This window comes from Alosa alosa, chromosome 2, assembly GCF_017589495.1.
Source record: "Alosa alosa isolate M-15738 ecotype Scorff River chromosome 2, AALO_Geno_1.1, whole genome shotgun sequence".
Classification (NCBI taxonomy): domain Eukaryota; kingdom Metazoa; phylum Chordata; class Actinopteri; order Clupeiformes; family Clupeidae; genus Alosa; species Alosa alosa.
The window spans coordinates 15,356,867-15,375,833 of record NC_063190.1 but is presented as its reverse complement, the minus strand read 5'-3'; the positions used below and the strand labels follow the sequence as shown (position 1 = coordinate 15,375,833).

The following is an 18,967-nucleotide window of genomic DNA, read 5'->3' as shown; positions in this document are numbered from 1 at the left end:
TCTCCGAAGTAGCGTGTGTCCAGCTTGGGCGTGAGGTCCGGTTCAGGCAGCTCAGCCTTTATCTCCACCCTGAGATCTTCTGCACCACTGTCTCCACCACCTCCTCCTGACGAGAGGACAGAACAAACACAGGGGAATTAAAATATATGTCTCCGGAGAGATATATAAAGGGGGTGGGGGGGTTCAGTTTCATTTAGCTAACTTTTGTTTTTGTTTTATTAATTTAATTGGTCAGGAGCAGGCTAAATTGCAGAGTGATAAATGACAGCCGTCTAGACGAAACTTAGTGGGCATGTAACCCCATATGGATAGCATGGAACCATCGTTTTTCGTTTTGATCTGTAGCCCCCCCCGCTGGACTGCACCCCCCGAAAGGAGGGTAGGGCAGACACAGTTTTCTGTAAATATCTCGAGAACCGTAAGGTTTAGGAGGACCATTTTTTTTGTATGTTGATCTCAAGGGGCCATGTCAACCCATTCCATAACCACTCATTTCATGTATAGCGCCACCTAGTTAAACACAAAAAAGTAAAAATGAGGTGTTGTAATCGCAGGTATCTGTGACCTAACATAGTCAAAACTGCACGAAATTGAAAGTGTAGGATCATTATGACACCCTCTGAATGCACGCCAAGTTTCGTGGGATTCCGTTCATGGGGGGCCACACAATAAATTAATTTATGTTACTATACACCCACTGGCCTGTAGGTGGCCGGAGACAGTTTTTTGTGAATATCTCGAGAACCGTAGGGCCTAGGAGGTCCACCTTTTTGTATGTTGGTCTTAAGGGGCATGTCAACCCATCCCATTACCACTTATTTCATGTATATAGCCACCTAGTTAAAAAATAAAAAGCAAAAAATTAGGTGTTTTCATCACAATATCTCTGGCTGACATGGTCAAAACTGCACGAAATTGAAAGTGTAGGATCCCGGTCTTTCAGTGTCCCAGGAATCCTTGACGGAAATTTGGACATGCGAAAAAAAAAAAAGAAAAAATCTGACTAAACCTATATGACCACCGCTTCGCTGCGCGGCGGTCATAATAATTCACTTCAACTGAGAAGTTAACAAAAAATATTCCACCATTCCACAAGTTAACAAAAAGAAAGAAAGAAAGAAAGAAAGAAAGAAAGAAAGCCTTTGAAATGTAACCTATCCTACGCTTCCACAAAGAGGCATATTGAACTAATGTTTTTTGCATGGGTAGGCTATATTGTTGCTTGGTGATTTTTAGCCTACTCTTTTTCTACACCCTCCTTTAAGCAAACAAGGCATATAGGTTTATCATGCAGGGTAATTGCTCTTTCTTACATTAAATAACTTTAATTTATACTCTCTACTTGTCCCTGTAGTCATGGCCTCCTCATCACTAATTTCAGGCTCATCACTTTTCAGTGGTCGACTGGTTGATCTGCTGCTCAGTCTCTCCTAGCCTCTTTCTACCATCCATCCTTCCTGACGCTTGTGTCTTTAGAGCCGGATCGGCTATCCGTATCTGAGAAAACTTTTTGGAAAAGACGGGCTATATGGACCCAACCAACTCTTTTTTGGGGAGGGGAGAACTCCCTCACTACAACCCATGCAGAGGCATTGCATTGGTGTCATGCACAGAATGCGGAACGTGTCCTAGTTTAACGTGTCTTACTCTTCTTTGACTGAAGACAAGTCCTGCGATGTTAAATAGCCTTTCACAGGCCGCTGAGGCAGGTAGCGGAGTGTTCAGCTTCACAGAAGCTGCCAATGTACAGAAACATTTCTTGCAAATACGGCCACGGGTGTATGACGTTATCTTCACCAGTACCCTGTTCACCGAGTTCACCACTATCGTCGGGGTGGTCGTCTATGATAACGGGAGGTCCTCCAGTAGATGCTCGTGCTCATGGCGGTTTCAGTTGTGCGTTCTCCTCCTTTAGCAACAAACAAGCTGAATATTGAAATAGAGTCGCGAAGCGTCGCGTAATGCAATCTAGGGGCAGTGATTCGGCCAAACCTCCCTTATTGCAGTCGCACACATTTCTTCTAATTTTATGTTTTAGTAACGAAAACTAAGATGCTTAGTGGAAATATAACGGAGTAAAAGTATACATTTTATCTAGGAAATGTGGTGGAGTAAAAGTGAAAGTTGACATAAATTTAAATAGCGAAGTAAAGTACTAGATACGTGAAATTTCTACTTAAGTACAGTCACGAAGTATTTGTACTCCGTTACATTACAACACTGCACACTTCATTGGTAGACTTCCGAGGGCCCTGACATTTAAAATGAGACATTGAGAACTTTGAGAAAGCACTGGTAGTTTATTTACAAGACAGTACCTTCAGGAAGTTTACCGTTCGCCACCATCTTGAATTTAGTCACGATAAGTCGAGCGACGAGTACGAATGAACAGGTATGATAAGGGATCAGATTCCAAAAATAATTCCGTGGAAATGCATGGATTCCAGTTTCTTCCAGTAGCAGCAACTGGAATCCATGGAATTTCCATGGAATTATTTTTATATCACATCGAACTTCTCCTTTAAAAGCCATAGTGTTCAGCACGAATTGAACACTACCTCCCCTGAACGCTACCTCCCTTGAAAACGAACTCCCTCAGGACACGTTGTATGTCTTGTACATGTCAAAACAATCTTCAGATCACCACTAGAAGATTCACTGACATGCAAAGCTACTAAGAGACTCAGTAGAGGAGGGAATGAAATGGAATGGGTTGATCTCCTCAGATTCTTGTTTAAATAATCAGCAAATCTATCCCCTCCTCTTTCAGAAAAAAAACTCAGTAGACAGCACGACTGTAAAACCATCTGCACATGTGATCCCCCCCACCCCAAACACAGAGAGAGAGAGAGAGAGAAAATACTATATAGATAAAAAAAAACACATCATGGGACGCCACGCTGTGACAGACAGCACTGATAACACACGGTCAAAGTATGTGTATGTGATGTGAATCTTAAGTAATGTGCTGTCACTTTCACACACGGCGCTCAGAACCTAAGAATGCCATCACTTATCAGCTGGCCCATCCCTGTCTAATACTCTGTTCAAATAGCAGCCTGCTCACTTATCTGTCTGTCAACGTTCATCCCACTCAACTAAAGACATGAGCATTGCTCTCCTGCTACGGCCCTTCAGACAGAGCCACATTCCTCAAGCTTCAGTAGAATGTGTAAAAGATACGGCCCTGAACAAGCGGTCAGGTTCAGAGTAATACTGTAACTCTGTAGACATAACAAACACACACTTCATCTAATTTTTTTAGATCTTTAAATATGTCAATGAATCTACAGACACATCAAACAAACACTTCCCATGAGAACTTGTGAACACACAATGCTGCACTTTCATGTTTCCTGTGCCATTACATCAGTACTACAGGTTTGGAAACATTGATGTAGCAAATGCAATGCCACTGCGTCCATATCCTCTGCAAACTACTGAGGTTTTAGAACACTGTGCTTTCCTACCTGTATGCAAGGGCGCAGGAGGCGTGGGGGACGTGTCCCCCGCAGTGCTGAAGAGACGGCACGGGGGACTTGGGGGACGTGTCCCCCGCAGTGCTGAAGAGACGGCACGGGGGACGTGGGGGATATGTCCCCCGCAGTGCTGAAGAAACGGCACGGGGGACGTGGGGGATATGTCCCCCGCAGTGCTGAAGAGACGGCCGTCATCCCCCTCACTTTTGATAAGGGAAAAAAGCCTTATAGGTAAGCTAAATAAATAATAACCTATATGCTTTGCGCTAACTATGTAAAACTCCCCATTAACAGCATCACATCACTAACCACAGCCATCTACAGTGTAAGACGGCACAATCTCATATTCACTCTGTTGGATATCTGAAGCCAGTTTTTCTACTAACAACCATCATAAAATAATCCAGGCTACTTGCTTAGCGTGAATCCTCAAATTATGGCTGGGGTCTTTTGCAAAGCACAGCATCTTTATTTGAGGCAAGCTGGTAGGCTATTCAAGGCAGGCTTTTTTAATTTCTAACCTGCATTTATACATGTTTCGTTTGGAGCGGCATACCGGTAGGCTATCAAAAGCATAACATTTTCGGTTTGGTTTGGGATTTAATTTACTTTTGGACTGTTTGATTATATTGCTAAATGTTAAGACTGATGGGCACTGAAATCTGGGAGATATTTGATGGTTCACTGTTATGTTTCATGCAGTTGAAAAAGTGTCGGGATTGTGACATTGAAGTGAAACAAGTGCCGCTGTTTATTGCGAGACAAGGCAGCCATTCATTGAATAGGGGTTGTGCTGTAGCCGAATAGAAACCTTTTTGAGTAGCCAAGTAGCCTAAATTGAGTTATTGTTTAATTATGCATGATTTATTACTTTTTATTAAATTCGTAAGCGCGAATTACTTTTTATTAAATTCGTAGAGGTCGTGCAACAATTGTGTTTAAATGTAGTAGCCTAGGCTTCAGTCTGGCAATTACCTCGAAAGGGGCGGCAAGAGAGTGAGCTTGAGAACGTGTGTTGGAGACCCATGGTAGGAAAACGACTTTTCTTTGCCAACCGTAGGCTATTAATCCAACCAACAATATAATAAAATATTAAGAAGAGGTGTTATTTCATTGACTTAAATCGAAACAATGTCTTCTAGTGCTGGTGGACTGATGGCAATTGTTGGTATAGGCAATTGTTACCCCGTCTTGTATAGGCTATGGGAACCTGCCATTATTTGTCCGGCTATAAATAGAATCAATCGGACATAATTTGAGGATTTATGGTAGCCTAGTAGTGTTCATTTCGTCAGACGAGACGAGAGGAAATATGTTCGTCAACGACCTTTTTTTTCATGACTAAGACGAGACGATGACGAGACGGCAGTAATGTCCTGAAACACTGACTTAAGATAGTCACTGACACTGACTATCTTAAGATGCATTATTGTTGACGAAAAAAGACGAGACTAAAATGTTTTGCATGAAATAAAAACTAAGATAAAATCTCCCTTCATGTTCGTCTACAAAATGAGAAGACAGAATATCTAGCTGTTACGTTTTCAAAATATTCGAATGAGTTCATAATGCAACAGCTTTCCTGTAGGCTAGTCTAATGCGCTGCTGCTGCAACCCTGTGGCTGCAACACGAAACTACATGGAACAAGAACACTGGAGATTTCTGCCAGAGTTAGCAACCTAAGCTTTATGCCACAATGCTACATACCCAGAAGTTGAAGCTTCTCTCATACAAATTAACATCCCCCAGAATGTCCATACGAAAATGTTCAGCATGTAATGTCAACTATTCATCTAGTTAGACTGATGATGCAAAGTTTGCTAGCAAGTAAGCTAATATGGAAAGTTCGCTAGCAAGTTAGCTATGGCTAAGATGGAGAGTCTGTTTGGGGAATGTGTTGTGTTTGGGCGCATATCGCCATCTAGCAAGGCGGAGTAAAACATTAATAGTTCGGCCTACGACAGTGTTTCTCAAACTTTTTCAGTTTCAGGACCACTTAACTAACCCTGTCTAAAAAAAAAAAAAAGATTAGACCTACTTCAACAGTAGCCTATAATTAGTCTACACAATAGGCCTACTTACTGAACCACCTTGCTTATTGTCTTTTGTGTCAGAGGATTCATACTGTATGATTTAAACTGGCATATCTTACATAGACAGTGTTGCAGAACTATTTGGATTTACATACAAGTTATATTGCAAACAACTCATCTATATTATATTTAACCACGTCTGCTTGCGGACCACTTGTGATACCCGGACCACACTTTGAGAAACACTGGTCTACGAATATGACAGTGGTCCAGTCAAATCTTTTACTGTCTATGGTCAAATCCCAGCCGAGCTATAACTGTAGCTCGACTTACCTGTGCATGTAAACATACTGACTGACAAAAAATCAGAATGAGTAATTATAACAGAGTAGCCCTGTGGACACACAATATTGTTGGAAAATTGAGATGTGTGAAACACTATTTGACTCATGGTAATCAGAAATAATTTGTTATAAAAAAAAAGACTAAAATGTGTTGACTAAAACTGACTAAGACTAAGATACCTTTAGTTTCCTTTTGACTAAAACTAGACTAAAATGACGAGACTTTTAGTCGACTAAAACTTGACTAACAAAAATGATATTTGAATGACAACTTTCTGTTGCAATTTTCTGTGTGTTCTGGACTGGTAACTTGTTAAGCCAACATGTTCTAACGTTGCATAAATATTAACTGCAAACACATAGTGGAGAGTGGATTTGGTTTATACCAGACAATTTAAGTATAAGCCGAACTAGGCTATTTGATCATGTAGTCTATGTTTGGATCATAGGCATGATGATTCATTCATAGCTTCATAAAATATCAACATCCGATTTTGCTTTTAGAGTATTCTACCATTGGCCCAAATAGTGTGAAATAAATCTAAAACTAGATGTACCACAGAGCGGTACAAAATATGACCACCGCCCAGTCCAGCACATTTGTTCCACAAAAATAAATCACGCTGAAAGGCCTATATGATTCTAACTGTCTCACTAAATTGCATTATCCACACTCAATTCTCACTGGTATCTGCTAGACAACAAGTACCAAAACATGATTAGTTCATAGATTTCACATGTAAAATTGATTTTATACAACCCCACCCCCATCTTGCCTGTTCATAATTCTGAGAAATTCTTTAATTGTGTGCATGTGTGCATGCACACGTTTATGTTTATGTGTGTGTGGGTGTGCGTGCTTGTGTGTTTGTCTGCGTATGTGTGTTTGTGCATGTGCATGCATGCGTACATATGTCTACTGTGTGAGTATGTGTCATAATGTTATGATTACTGTGAATGTATGTGTGTGCGTGTGTATCTGTTTATGCACATGTGTGCACATGGAATGGGTTAACATGACCCCTGGAGGCAAACATACAGAAAAAATTGGTCATCCTAGGCCCTATGGTTCTCAAGATATTCACAGAAAACTGTGTCTGCCCTACCCTCCTTTCGGGGTCCAGTACAGCGGGGGCTCCAGATCAAAAACGAAAAAACGATGGTTCCATGCTATCCATGTGGGGTTACATGCCCACTAAGTTTAGCGGTACCCCGGTCTTTCAGTGTCCCAGGAATCCTTGTTGGTGTCATGGGTCACTAAATGTACACATAAATTATTTTATTGTAAGGCCCCCCATGAACGAAAGTTCACAAAACTTGGCATGCATTCGAAGGTGTCATAATGATCCTACACTTTCAATTTCGTTGCAGTTTTGACCATGTCAGCCAGAGATATTGTGATGAAAACACCTAATTTTTTGCTTTTAATTTTTAACTAGGTGGCGCTATACATGAAATAAGTGGTAATGGGATGGGTTGACATGCCCCTTAAGACCAACACACAAAAAAAAAAGGTGGACCTCCTAGGCCCCCACGGTTCTCGAGATATTCACAGAAAACTGTCTCCGCCACCTACAGGCCAGTTGGTGTATAGTAACATAAATTAATTTATTGTGTGGCCCCCCATGAACGGAATTCCACGAAACTTGGCGTGCATTCAGAGGGTGTCATAATGATCCTACACTTCCAATTTCGTGCAGTTTTGACTATGTTAGGTCACTTCGCTGCGCGGCGGTCATAATAAATAAATAAATGTAGAATTGCACATAGCAAGAAGCTGGGGGATATTCCATCAACCTCGCTAATGAAGGCGGCGCTTAACAGAAATAGCCTGGCTTGAACTAGCGTAGACTTTCACTTGGGGCTGAAGCCGTTCCATTAACTCAAGTTAGCGGCATCTTGGCCTCATTTATTCAAGCGAGGTTTAGTTCCGCTTCATCTCTGCTCGTGCACGAGGTAGAACAGGTGACCAAAACAGTAGATTGACGAAAAGAGGATATATGTCGTAAAATAAAGACAATACTAGACGATTTCTGTTCCATTTGGCAAGCGCCATCTACAGGATTTCCATCGAAAGTCATCAAATTTAACATCGAGAGAAAAAAATAGATTGCCTACAGAAATTGGAGAATAATGGAAGCATACATTTAAAACAGCAATGGTATGGTTTGAAATCAAAGTTTGATTGGCTTCACTCTTGAACACAAAGACTATACAGTCTATGCTTGAACAAAACGAGTGAATGAATAAATAGTATAAACTCAAAAACAACTTATGGATATGCATATGGATATTCAAAACTATCTATAGCTTACGTTCTTAGATTAAAAGTGTTCGCTCCAAATTATTGTATAGGTGTAGGTGGTCATAAAATAAATAAGTATCAACATAATAGCCTATAGCCAAATGAAGCAGTTTTAATTATTAGCTGCCAAGGCTACAGAATAATTATCCTTGGGCTTGCATCAGATAGCTTTGCCAGTGGGCTATATTCTGTCACTGAACAGCCTACCAAATGTGCATGACCCTTTATCAGCAGTAGACATATGTCTTTCATCAAAGATTATAACTAAAAATGCCATTATCAAGGTGATAAACAATGTAGCCTTAATACTTCGTATGGGAAGCGAACCAGCGAACACGCAAGAATTTATCCTTTCTTATGCCGTCTCGCTGCACGTTACACCACCACCACCGAACGTAAGTGACACAGAGTAGCACGATTCCTAGAACCACACGCATGTGAAGTTAAAACATGTTTAAACGCATACTCTTCATACATTCTTTGGAGCTAGTGAATGTGTAAATCCACGCTTGGTGCACTGTCGGAAAAAAACATTTCTAGGCCTATTTTTGAAGTTGTAGGCTACAGGTGACGAGAGCACAGGTTGACGGAACCATCTTTTTGGACTCGTTTTCCAACTGATTGTTTTTTTTTGCAACACAGCTTAATTTAGCTTGAAAGTTAAAGGAGAATTCCGGTGTAATATTGACCTAAAGTGTATTGAAACATGATACCGAGTGTGAACCGTATGTCTCATAGCCCATCTCGGCTTGTCCCCTGCACTCCAACGAGCAACGAGTAAGAATTTACAGGTATGATAAGGGATCAGATTCCAAAAATAATTCAGTGGAAATGCATGGATTCCAGTTTCTTCCAGTAGCAGCAACTGGAATCCATGCATTTCCACTGAATTATTTTTTGGAATCTGATCCCCTGGATCATACCTGTTCATTCTTACTGTTGCTCGAATTTATCGTGACTAAATTCAAGATGGCTGCAAACGCTAAACTTCGTGAAGATACTGTCTGTATAAATCGTCTTGTAAGTAAACTACCAGTGCTTTTTCAAAGTTCTCAATGTCTCGTTTTAAATATCAGGGCCCTCGGAAGTCTACCAATGAAGTGTGGAGATACATTGAGCCTCGTAAATGGGTGTAAAACAGTGATTTATTTGTATGGCTAGCCCGATGCCGAAGCACCACTATTGAAAAAGCTGTTGGTAGCATCGGCTAACTAGCTCCAGATTTGGAGTGCAGGGGACAAGCCGAGATGGGCTATGAGACATACGTTCACACTCGGTATCATGTTTCAATACACTTTAGGTCAATATCACACCGTAATTCTCCTTTAACCTGCTACGGAGCAGGTTAGTTCTGTGGCATAAATTCCCATGGTTACCAAGCTGGGATTCACATTAACCTCATTAATGGAACGGAATTCTCACTAAAATTAGCGAGACTTATCGAAATAAGCCAGGGTTGGCCCAGCGAGGTTGATGGAATACCCCCCTGGTCTGAGGGCAAATCTGGCGTTGTGCTCATCTCACAGTTTTGACCATTTTTATCAAAAAATATTTTGAAATCAATCAATGGTATTATCTTAATATTCTGGCAAGTTTATGGTCGAAAGTGGGCCAGAGGTGACGATCCGATATCTGGAAATCTCATCTCACTATGGGTTTGTGTTCACAATTTGGTCCCCCTCACTTTCAAAATATCTCCTGCGCCCCTGCCTGTATGGCATCAATTTGTGAGAGTCCATGGCGTGTAACAACATCTCTTGTGATCAAAAATACAAAAGGATAGGGATCTGTGTTTCTTTTGTACTTTTTTATCTTCATAAAATCAAGGCATTCCAATTGGATTTGCCCTTACTTGTTCCGTTAATGGCAGCATCAAATCACATACTTTATCTCATCAGCAAAACTCCAGTGTGTTTCTACTCCTCTGATCTCCTTGCTGTAATGAAGTGCATCTCTCCCCCAAGATGCCCTCAGTTTGCCTCACGACGACTCCAGAACGCCAACAGCTGAGAGATATCTCCGTGTGGCCGCTCAGGAGGAGCCCTCGCAGTTCCAGTTCCAACTTGTGTCCCTGAGATGCGTGCGTGGGCTCTGGGCTTTGTGTCTGGACTCTGGCGCCAAAATAATGCGCCGCGGTATGAGTTGTTCAGCACTGGCATTAACACACTGGACTCATGATATATGATTTTATTTTCGGAAACAACACTGTTGTACTCCCATTCCCTCACGTTCAGATACCCCCCATTTGAACAAAACACATTGTGCATGTGGGAGAGCTGGCTGAGTTTTACCTAACAAAGTGTGAGAGTATCATGAGTGTGAGAGTAAATGACCTGCCTGCGCTACTGTACATGTTGTCAGCTCAAGTCTGCTTTGGCTGAAATGCTTTTGAACATGGCTTTGGCTATACAGAGCAAGTGCATTGCAAAGTTACTCTTTGAAGCAAAGACCAGTTAGTAGATAATTCAAGTGCCTCTCGGTGTCTTCTGAGATCTGACCCTTCCTCCTCAGGTGATGATTAACATGTTTACAATGTGTGTGTTCTTTTGAAGTACAGGAAGGTTCAGGTGGCATCAACATGAAAGGTGGCAACAGTCTCCTGCAAGTTACTCCCACACAATGATTTGATGCACAGGTGTGGCAAAGCTGTCAGGCAAGATTCCACTGTGTGTGCGTGTGTTTGTGTGTGTGTGTGTGTGTGTGTGTGTATGTGTGTGTGTGTGTGTGCGATGAACAGGTTCACACGTGTTGAGCAGTGTTGCTGCCTTGAGCCATTCTCTCTTTAAACTACACACATTCTGCACTTTGGTAAATGCTCAGCTTCTCTGTTGCATGGTACCAGCAGTGATTGCAATGGCGAGTTTTACAGGTTTATGAGAAAACAATGTTTCCAACCTCTCCAATCTCCAACACAGGAAGGCACTGTCCAAAAAAACTTCAGACTGGACTGTCCACATAGGCTTCAAAAAGCAATGCAGCAAGCAATACTGTATTTTCTGAGCCCCCATAAGCAATCAACAAGCCATTTGCTGACACTTAAACCTTAACTGTAAACATGTGGAAGACACTGAACAGCGCTACTGCTGAAAAGTGCACACATTTAGTTCAGCATGGCCAAAAGGTGTTATGTCTGTCAGCAGAGCTCATGGAGGTCTTTGTTCTGAGTGTGGGTGTGTGGCATTGCATTGTGGGGCGTGTCTGATGTGGGAACATTCTTTGCATGCTGACAGTGAGTTTTCATGGAAGGTGATTGAGAGCTGTTTAGCAGTTTGTGTATTAGCTGGATCCCTGCATAAGTCTGACCCAACCAGTCTAGGGCAACATGGCACGAGAACAGGTCTCGCTGGGCCAGAGGTGGGCATTTTTCTCCAGGGGGCCATACTTCAATTCAGTCAGTTTGACATCTCTAAGCCAATCCAGTGCCTTTAATACAAAACTCAGGGTAGGGTCTGGGGGAAAAACCTTGAGGGCACTGCCCTTTCAGTGGGAGGAGCTTGTCAAAGCCACTCACTAGTAAAAGGGTACTCTGGTCCTAAAATGAAAAATTCAAGTCTAAACACAAACTTGATACAAACTAAGCTTAAATAAACTATCCCACGGTCAATAGAAACAATCGAGAAGACCCCTTGAAGAACCCTTGTCCTTCAATTGAGGGGTTTACACAACCTTTTTCAACAGTTTTCAATAGTTATACAGAAGTGAATAGACCTAAAATAATAAACAATGTGTCCAACACATGAGAAAAACCTAGCATCCACATTCATCATGTAAATAATACGGAAAATACTAGTACTTCAAAATATTCAGAATATGTTTTTCTGTATAACATTGATACTACAGATAGTCAAATGTTATCAGTAGTTATCTTCATCCAAAGTTACCTGATCATTCATTCATTTTTATGAGATTTGCTATACACCATACAAATAATAACCAGGAGAGCAACAGAGCAGGCAACAGAATTGTACTTGACTATTGTTTGATTATGACTAGTATCTAAAACTTCGCCATTTTACTTACAATATTAAAGCCAACTCTCCTATTTTCTTTTCTTTCCATGAACAGTAACCTGTAATCCAATTACACACCCTGAGTAGAAATGAACCTATAATGAATGAAAGGTTTTGTTGGTTTATGCCGTAGTTGAAAATTCTCCAATTTGGGTAATCCCAGAATAATGATGTACCACTGACCTCCTCTGTCCAGTTAAGCTGTACAAAAGTTCTAAAAGTATATTTAGATACAGATAAACAACTCAACTCTTTCTTCTTCTGTCTCTCGAAAAAGCCAGGACAACATGCAATTCTAAAAGTAGAAAAACTAAGAGAAATCCCCTCCACTCCCTATATCAAGTCTGTAAGGACAACCCTGGAGCCATTCTACAGTTTGTGCAACAGTCCAAAAGTATCCTCTGTCATCTTGGGAAGCTTTACCAATTAGGCATCACTTGTGTTATTCAAACGTACGAAGTTAGAATTACCCGAGCTTGGCATGAGTGGGGAGTTCTTTATCTCTCTGAGAGCTTGTTTTTCTCCTCCGGCTTCCCAGCCAGCCAGCGTCTGGGATCTGTGTACATCTTGGTGGCTTCAATCCAAATAGCAAATCACTTCTCACAGACATTGAGAAATACTTTCGTCAATTTGATAAGAAGAAGGATTCCGCTAAACCATCCGAATATGTCTGTCAGGAGAAACATACCAATCATAGCCTCATCATCCTTTATTCTGTAGGCAACAATGGAGAGGTCTGTGCACCTGAGAGAGCAGAACTGGGTCATCCCACAGGTCCAAGGCATCACTTACACAACAGGAAAAGAGAAGCCCCTGTGTTCATTGGCTTGAATGCACACAGTAGGATCTCAGCTTTCATACAGCCAAGAGGGACATAGAGAAAGAATGAGAGACAAACATTTGTTACTACCTCAGAAACAAACTTCTGGTTTCACAGAATGTTTCTAGGGTTTACCAGCAACCTTTCATCTAAAAACAGTTCAAGCATTCGATTTTTACCCTGAGTACTAATGCAACACTTTCGATTTTAGTTTGACCATCAGATTACATCACTAGGCAGAGGCCAGATCCTGCATATTTTCCACATTTTAAGAGATCTGCGTCAACACCAGGTTTTACTGGTTTACAGCAGATAAAGGAATTAGGGAAATTTCATCAGAAACAACTGGCATAACATATCCATTCAAAGTCTCACTACACTCTGCTAAGTTAAATGCTTGCCAAGAAAGTAACTCTATCCAGTGCAATTCTTCACAATGTTTTGTAACCTAGAATTTCAACTGACATATTTATAACCTGGCAATTACAGAATGAATTTGAAGCATTAACACCATCACACATATGTAATCATGCTTTGCTATGAGACCTAAGGGTGCACACAACAACTGCATTGTGTTAATGCATAACAGCATAACACAGAGTTTGGTTTTCTTTCTCTATATCATTGGTTAGCAATCCAAAGAAATGTTTGTCTCTCACAGCTCCCTACCCAAGTCCTTATGAAGGAGGTGGCGCCCTGTCATTAAGATGGGACTGGCTTTGGCACCACTCCAAAAGGTGTGAGCTAAATTGCCGACACTACAAACGACTACCTGAATGTTGACGCTAATGACTTCTCCCACGATCGCAGAAGCAACAATTAGCCAATTCTAGAAATCTTGAAATTTCAGGTGAAGTTCAAATATGCATTTTCCTTTCAGTTGTGTGGCATTTAGAACTGAAACAAGAATATGAATGAGGATTACAGTACTGTGCAGCTGAGCGGCCTCCTACTCCATCTCCAAACTTTAATGTCTTGACTTGATATCTAAAACACAATCACATTGTTGAGGGAGTAAATCCATCTCTGGATCAGTAAAAAAGGCCTGGTCCAATGTCTCTGTTCCCTTGATGGTGCAGCACAGTGGGCCTGCTTCTACAACAACTTGACAACACCTTCCAGTGTACTTTTTTGCATCCCTGCCGAGTTTGTGGGTTGTGGTTCAACACAGCTGTAAGAGGAAACAGATGGCATTTTCCACTTTGGTCTCATGGCTATCAGAGAAACGCCTGCAGGCGAAATCATGAGTTGCTTGCTTCATTTTGTATAGGCTAGCGTAGGATGCAAGGCAAGGCCATTTCTAACTTTGCTTTGATAAACATTCAAACCCTTCTGGATCTGTCCAGATGTAATTCACTTGAGAATCCAGCGTTTTATCAAAATGAATTTGAGAGAACCAAATGCATCGCTAGCATTCATGCTTACTAATGTGACATTACTCAGGCACAGATTTAGGTTGCCAAGGTATGTCAGACAAGCATTGCACTTGAAGGTGCTTTAAATATTATCACACAGCACAGGGATCCAGGTAACAACCTGCCCTGGGCGACTGAGGTAATTACACTGTAATTCCCCGTAGTAAGGCAAAAACACTACATTTGTGTTTACCTTGACCTGCTTGAGTATACAGTTCGGCTGAGCCACTGCCCTCCAGAAACAGGTCACAGAGGAGGATGTGAAAGTGAACCAAAGTGAACTGGCTCAGTCAGCAAGCTGGAGCCCGGAAGGTGATATTCCATATCCAGCTTTGGTAACAGTAGCACTGTACCTCCTCGTCTGTGTTCATGGATGCATGTGTAAAACAGTATGACACCAGACTGCTGCTCCAGTAGAGCTGAGGTAGTCACATCACACAGAGCTGAAACAATTCAATAATAAATGGGAGTGACCTTTTTTCTTGATTTCAGGTATAATATTCATTCCACAAAGTGGCTTTAACCTACTCAAAGGCAGATGGAAAGAGTTAACCTGACATGCATCTGTGAAACAGACGTGTGAAGCCACAAGTTTCATGAGTAGGCCCCCACATTCCCCCAAACCAAGTCCCAGCAGGCATAAAGTAATTGAGTTCATAACAAAGCCTCAGCGCTTCTTTCATTATAATCTCACTCAGAGGTGAGTCACTAAACACAGTTATGAGAGACAGCATGTACAAGTTATTGTTTGCCTCAAAAGATAAATAGGATTAAGCCAAGAATTTTGAACTAATAAACTCTTTAATAGTTGATATAACACTTTAATAGGTTGTTATTTTTTTTTTATTTACAACTATAGAACATAAGGCTAAGAAGAAATCATGTCAGATGTCAGCAGGTGCTACAGAAGGCACATTTAGTCCAGGTCACACTCTTTTCCAGGACCTGTGCCTCTGTCCCTGCAGTCTGAGGATGCAGCTCCATACAGTGCTCATCTGCTCTCAGAGTGCCTTCCCATTTCTATTTAGAAGACATGTGCATTCTCTGGTATTTGTGTGAATCCTGACACTAAAATGACAACCCTCAACCATTAAAAAATAGCTTGTCCACCATGTGTTTGTATGTCATTTAGTCTGTCTGACATCTGACACGATTTCTTCTAAGCCTTATGTTCTATAGTTGTAAATAAAAAAAAAAAATGTTTTTTTAAGCGTCTGCTAAATACCATAACCATGTACTGCAGGAGAGACTAACAAAATTACTGTCATGACAGTTCGATTACAGAATTTGTATTGAGCAGCGACTGCGGCTCACACAGACAATCATAGAAATCTCATCTCACCTTTGGAGTCTACTGACAGGCAATTCTACAACGAACCATACGTCATCTTACACTTACTTGCCAACAAAACAAAACCAACAACAGCAAAAACAGACTCTTCTAAGCTGAATGGAGATAAAGAACTCCTCTCATACTTCCACTTTCTGTCATACTTCAACCGTTACTGTATAGCTAAGATATTATCTTCAGTGAACTTTGATCCTACTGTATGTCAGGAGTACTGTAGCACACAGATGAGATGGGGACCTCACCTTGACTGACAAGATGCTTAAATCCACCTTTCCCTTACGTAACTGCAGGCTTTGCAACATCACATTTACTGGCAATGTTTCAGTGGGAACTTAAATAATGCTTGCACAAACAGCTGCTCAGAGCTCTTCACTAAATTGTCTCACATGCCCCAACCTGAACTAATGATACATGAAGCGATGACTAAAGTGTGCTGTGGGATGATTTTGCACCATGCAGCGTAGTTTCTTTTAACGGCTCCTGATGGTGAGAGTGTCCTAAGCTTACTCACACCTCCGAGTCACAGTCTACCTGCTGACTTTTGAACCTACTTAGCCTACTGAAAAATGACCAAGCAAAGGCAATTGGAAAATCTATACATAATAGTATAACATCATACTATTGCCTCGAACAAAACTGAATTAGTGAATTAATTTTTGACATACTGCACTTACACACATTGGCCCCCACCCCTCACTATTAATTAAAATCGTTTTCATCTTTAATAATTTTTCATCTATATAAATAGTTGGCGATCCTTCAGAACACCACTGCACAAGAAAGATGCTAAGCAACTAATGCCATTTCACGACATGTTTTACAGTAGTATCTCTATAGCCTGAAATAAAATCCCTTGATACCTTTCAGGTCACAACAGACAGACTGAGGAAGTCATTCATCCCCAGGGCCAAACTGTTCAATGCATCACTTAAGGGAAGAGGAGAAATAGACTTCTCCGCATAGTCTGTCTTCCTCTTCACCACCTCCATGTCTTGAACTGTCTGTCCACTAGCCACTTTACCATTGTATTCTGCCTCACTGTTTGCGTGCTTTATTAGCACATATGCACAACCCCTCCCTCCATGCCACAGCCGAACTGGGACCACACTTATACATTTCTTAATATAGTTATTTATACATAGATATATAGACTTTATTCTTGCACTGTTTGACTTACTCATTTGCACCATCACCATGACACTCATTCACAAAGAGCACCTTACCTTACCTTATGCACAGAGGACCACAGGCTCAGTCCCTGCTTCAATCATTGCAAGCGCACCTGATTGATTAATCACCCTCTATGTGGATACTGTTTTTTAGAATGTATTTAGATTTAAAGTTTTATTTAGTGAACTTGTATTTTAGTATATTTAGTATATTCTTTATCTTCTACAGTCCTTGTTGCTTAGTTGTGTTTTTTTATATTATATACTTTTAATGACTTTTTCTGCTGTTAGTGAATGTGTGTGTATGTCTGTATGCTCCTGTGACCTTGAATTTCCCCTAGGGATCAGTAAAGTATCTATCTAAGTCCTGCATGGCACACCCTCAACACACCCTTCTTGGTTATGTTGATTCTGTCTCCTGAACACAATGACGTGTACATGTGTGGGCACACTGGCACAAAACACACACCTATACACACACACACACACACACACACACACACACACACCTATGCTTACTCAGTCAATCTTTTAACTGGAGGCATAAACATTAGTTAGTACAGTAATGCTGGGAATTTAACTGTTTTGCCTAAAGCCCATAGCCTAGAAATCTAGACGCACCCTAGCGGCGGCAAATTACATTTGCTGCCAGGGCTAGTCTAGCAACTCTCCGTTGGCTTGTGAGCTCGAAAAATTAAACTTCTATCAGGCCAATCAAATCGTGTATAGAGTTGTTAGGCGGGCTTAACATAATGATTGATGCCAGAGTTGCAACGGGTTGGCTTGAATTCCCTGCTACTTGAAAACAAATAAAGATAATGTTGGCGAACAGTGCGACACAAGTTAAGCTTTTATTAAGTTGGCAAAAGTTTGAACTAGCCAACTAGCTCCGCTGGTGGGAAACGCATGGGACTCATAGCGCTGTCAGAGGGAATTTGAAAGACCACCGTTTATCCCGCCCCTCGGACTGAGCACTGTGAACGGTGAGTGCCCAGACCCTACATTTTAATGTGGGTCTGGCTCGTCAGGCTATAAAGTCCAGCCTCTGTCCTCAAAAACTGGCTGAACCCGTGCATAACTGTGGCACACTGTCAGTTACAAGAAAAAAATGCATCAGAGAGTGTGTGTGTGTGTAAACGCCAAAAGCTCAAAAACATAGGGTACTTTTAAAAGACGTGCTCCTCTCTCAGACAACAATTAAGGTATGGAAATGCCATATGAGTAGGCCTATACAGGTGGGGATATGCATGTATGTTGTTTCTCACAACCCCAGTGGATACACTGAACAGGCCAGTACTCTCCCGCACAAAGCTTTAGAAAAGCTAAGGAACAACCTACTGGGATGTCTGGATTCCTTTAGCATAACAGGCATATCCTCAGCATAACAATATGCTTGGGGATTATACAATCAAGACGAAGAATGCACAGTCACATGACTTTTCACATCAAGTCAAAGAAACACCCATTGTCAGTCATGTGTATGTTTGCTTTTTATGCAAATTTGTGTGTGTGTGTGTGTGTTGCTGTATGCTTACCTCTTGATGGACTGGCTCAGGGCTCTTGGTGGGACTGGAAGTCTGGCTGAAAACAGAGGGAGCATTTCCATTCTCCACCTATGAAAGTACAGCAAACAGACTCCGGTCATCCTCATCCCCACTATTAACCCAGGCTTTTAGTCAACCTATTTCATGTGCAGGCAAGGCATCTACATTTCGTTAAGCATATAGGCTTTTTTAAAAAGGTTTCAAATGTGTTCCCATTAAAATGGCTCTAAGCGGCCTAGGCCTGCCTACCTTTTAGTTTAGACGGCCATAGGAATCTATATTCACAATCATTCTGAAATAACACTCTTCAATAATAGGCCTCTCCTGATGGCTAAACAAACATTGTGATTAGGCCTGGCCAGCAGGTAAACTTTTAGACTTAACTCACCGCTACGTCCTCCACACTGCTGACGCTGATTCTCTGCATGCCGACATTCTGAAAGTATACAGGCGTCATAACCTGCTGTGACATAACCTGTTGTGGCATAACCTGCGC

At 41.4% G+C, this 18,967-nt stretch overlaps 1 long non-coding RNA gene across 1 annotated transcript; it reads right to left on the bottom strand.

Moving 5' to 3' along the window:
* Nucleotides 1-2: 2 nt before the first annotated feature.
* Nucleotides 3-18,845, bottom strand: LOC125284949. Its single transcript, XR_007191966.1, has 3 exons — nt 18,721-18,845; nt 18,463-18,540; nt 3-106 (listed from the first exon to the last, which is right to left on the bottom strand). It is a non-coding gene; the product is annotated as an uncharacterized LOC125284949 (long non-coding RNA).
* Between the last annotated feature and the right edge of the window lie 122 nt (nt 18,846-18,967).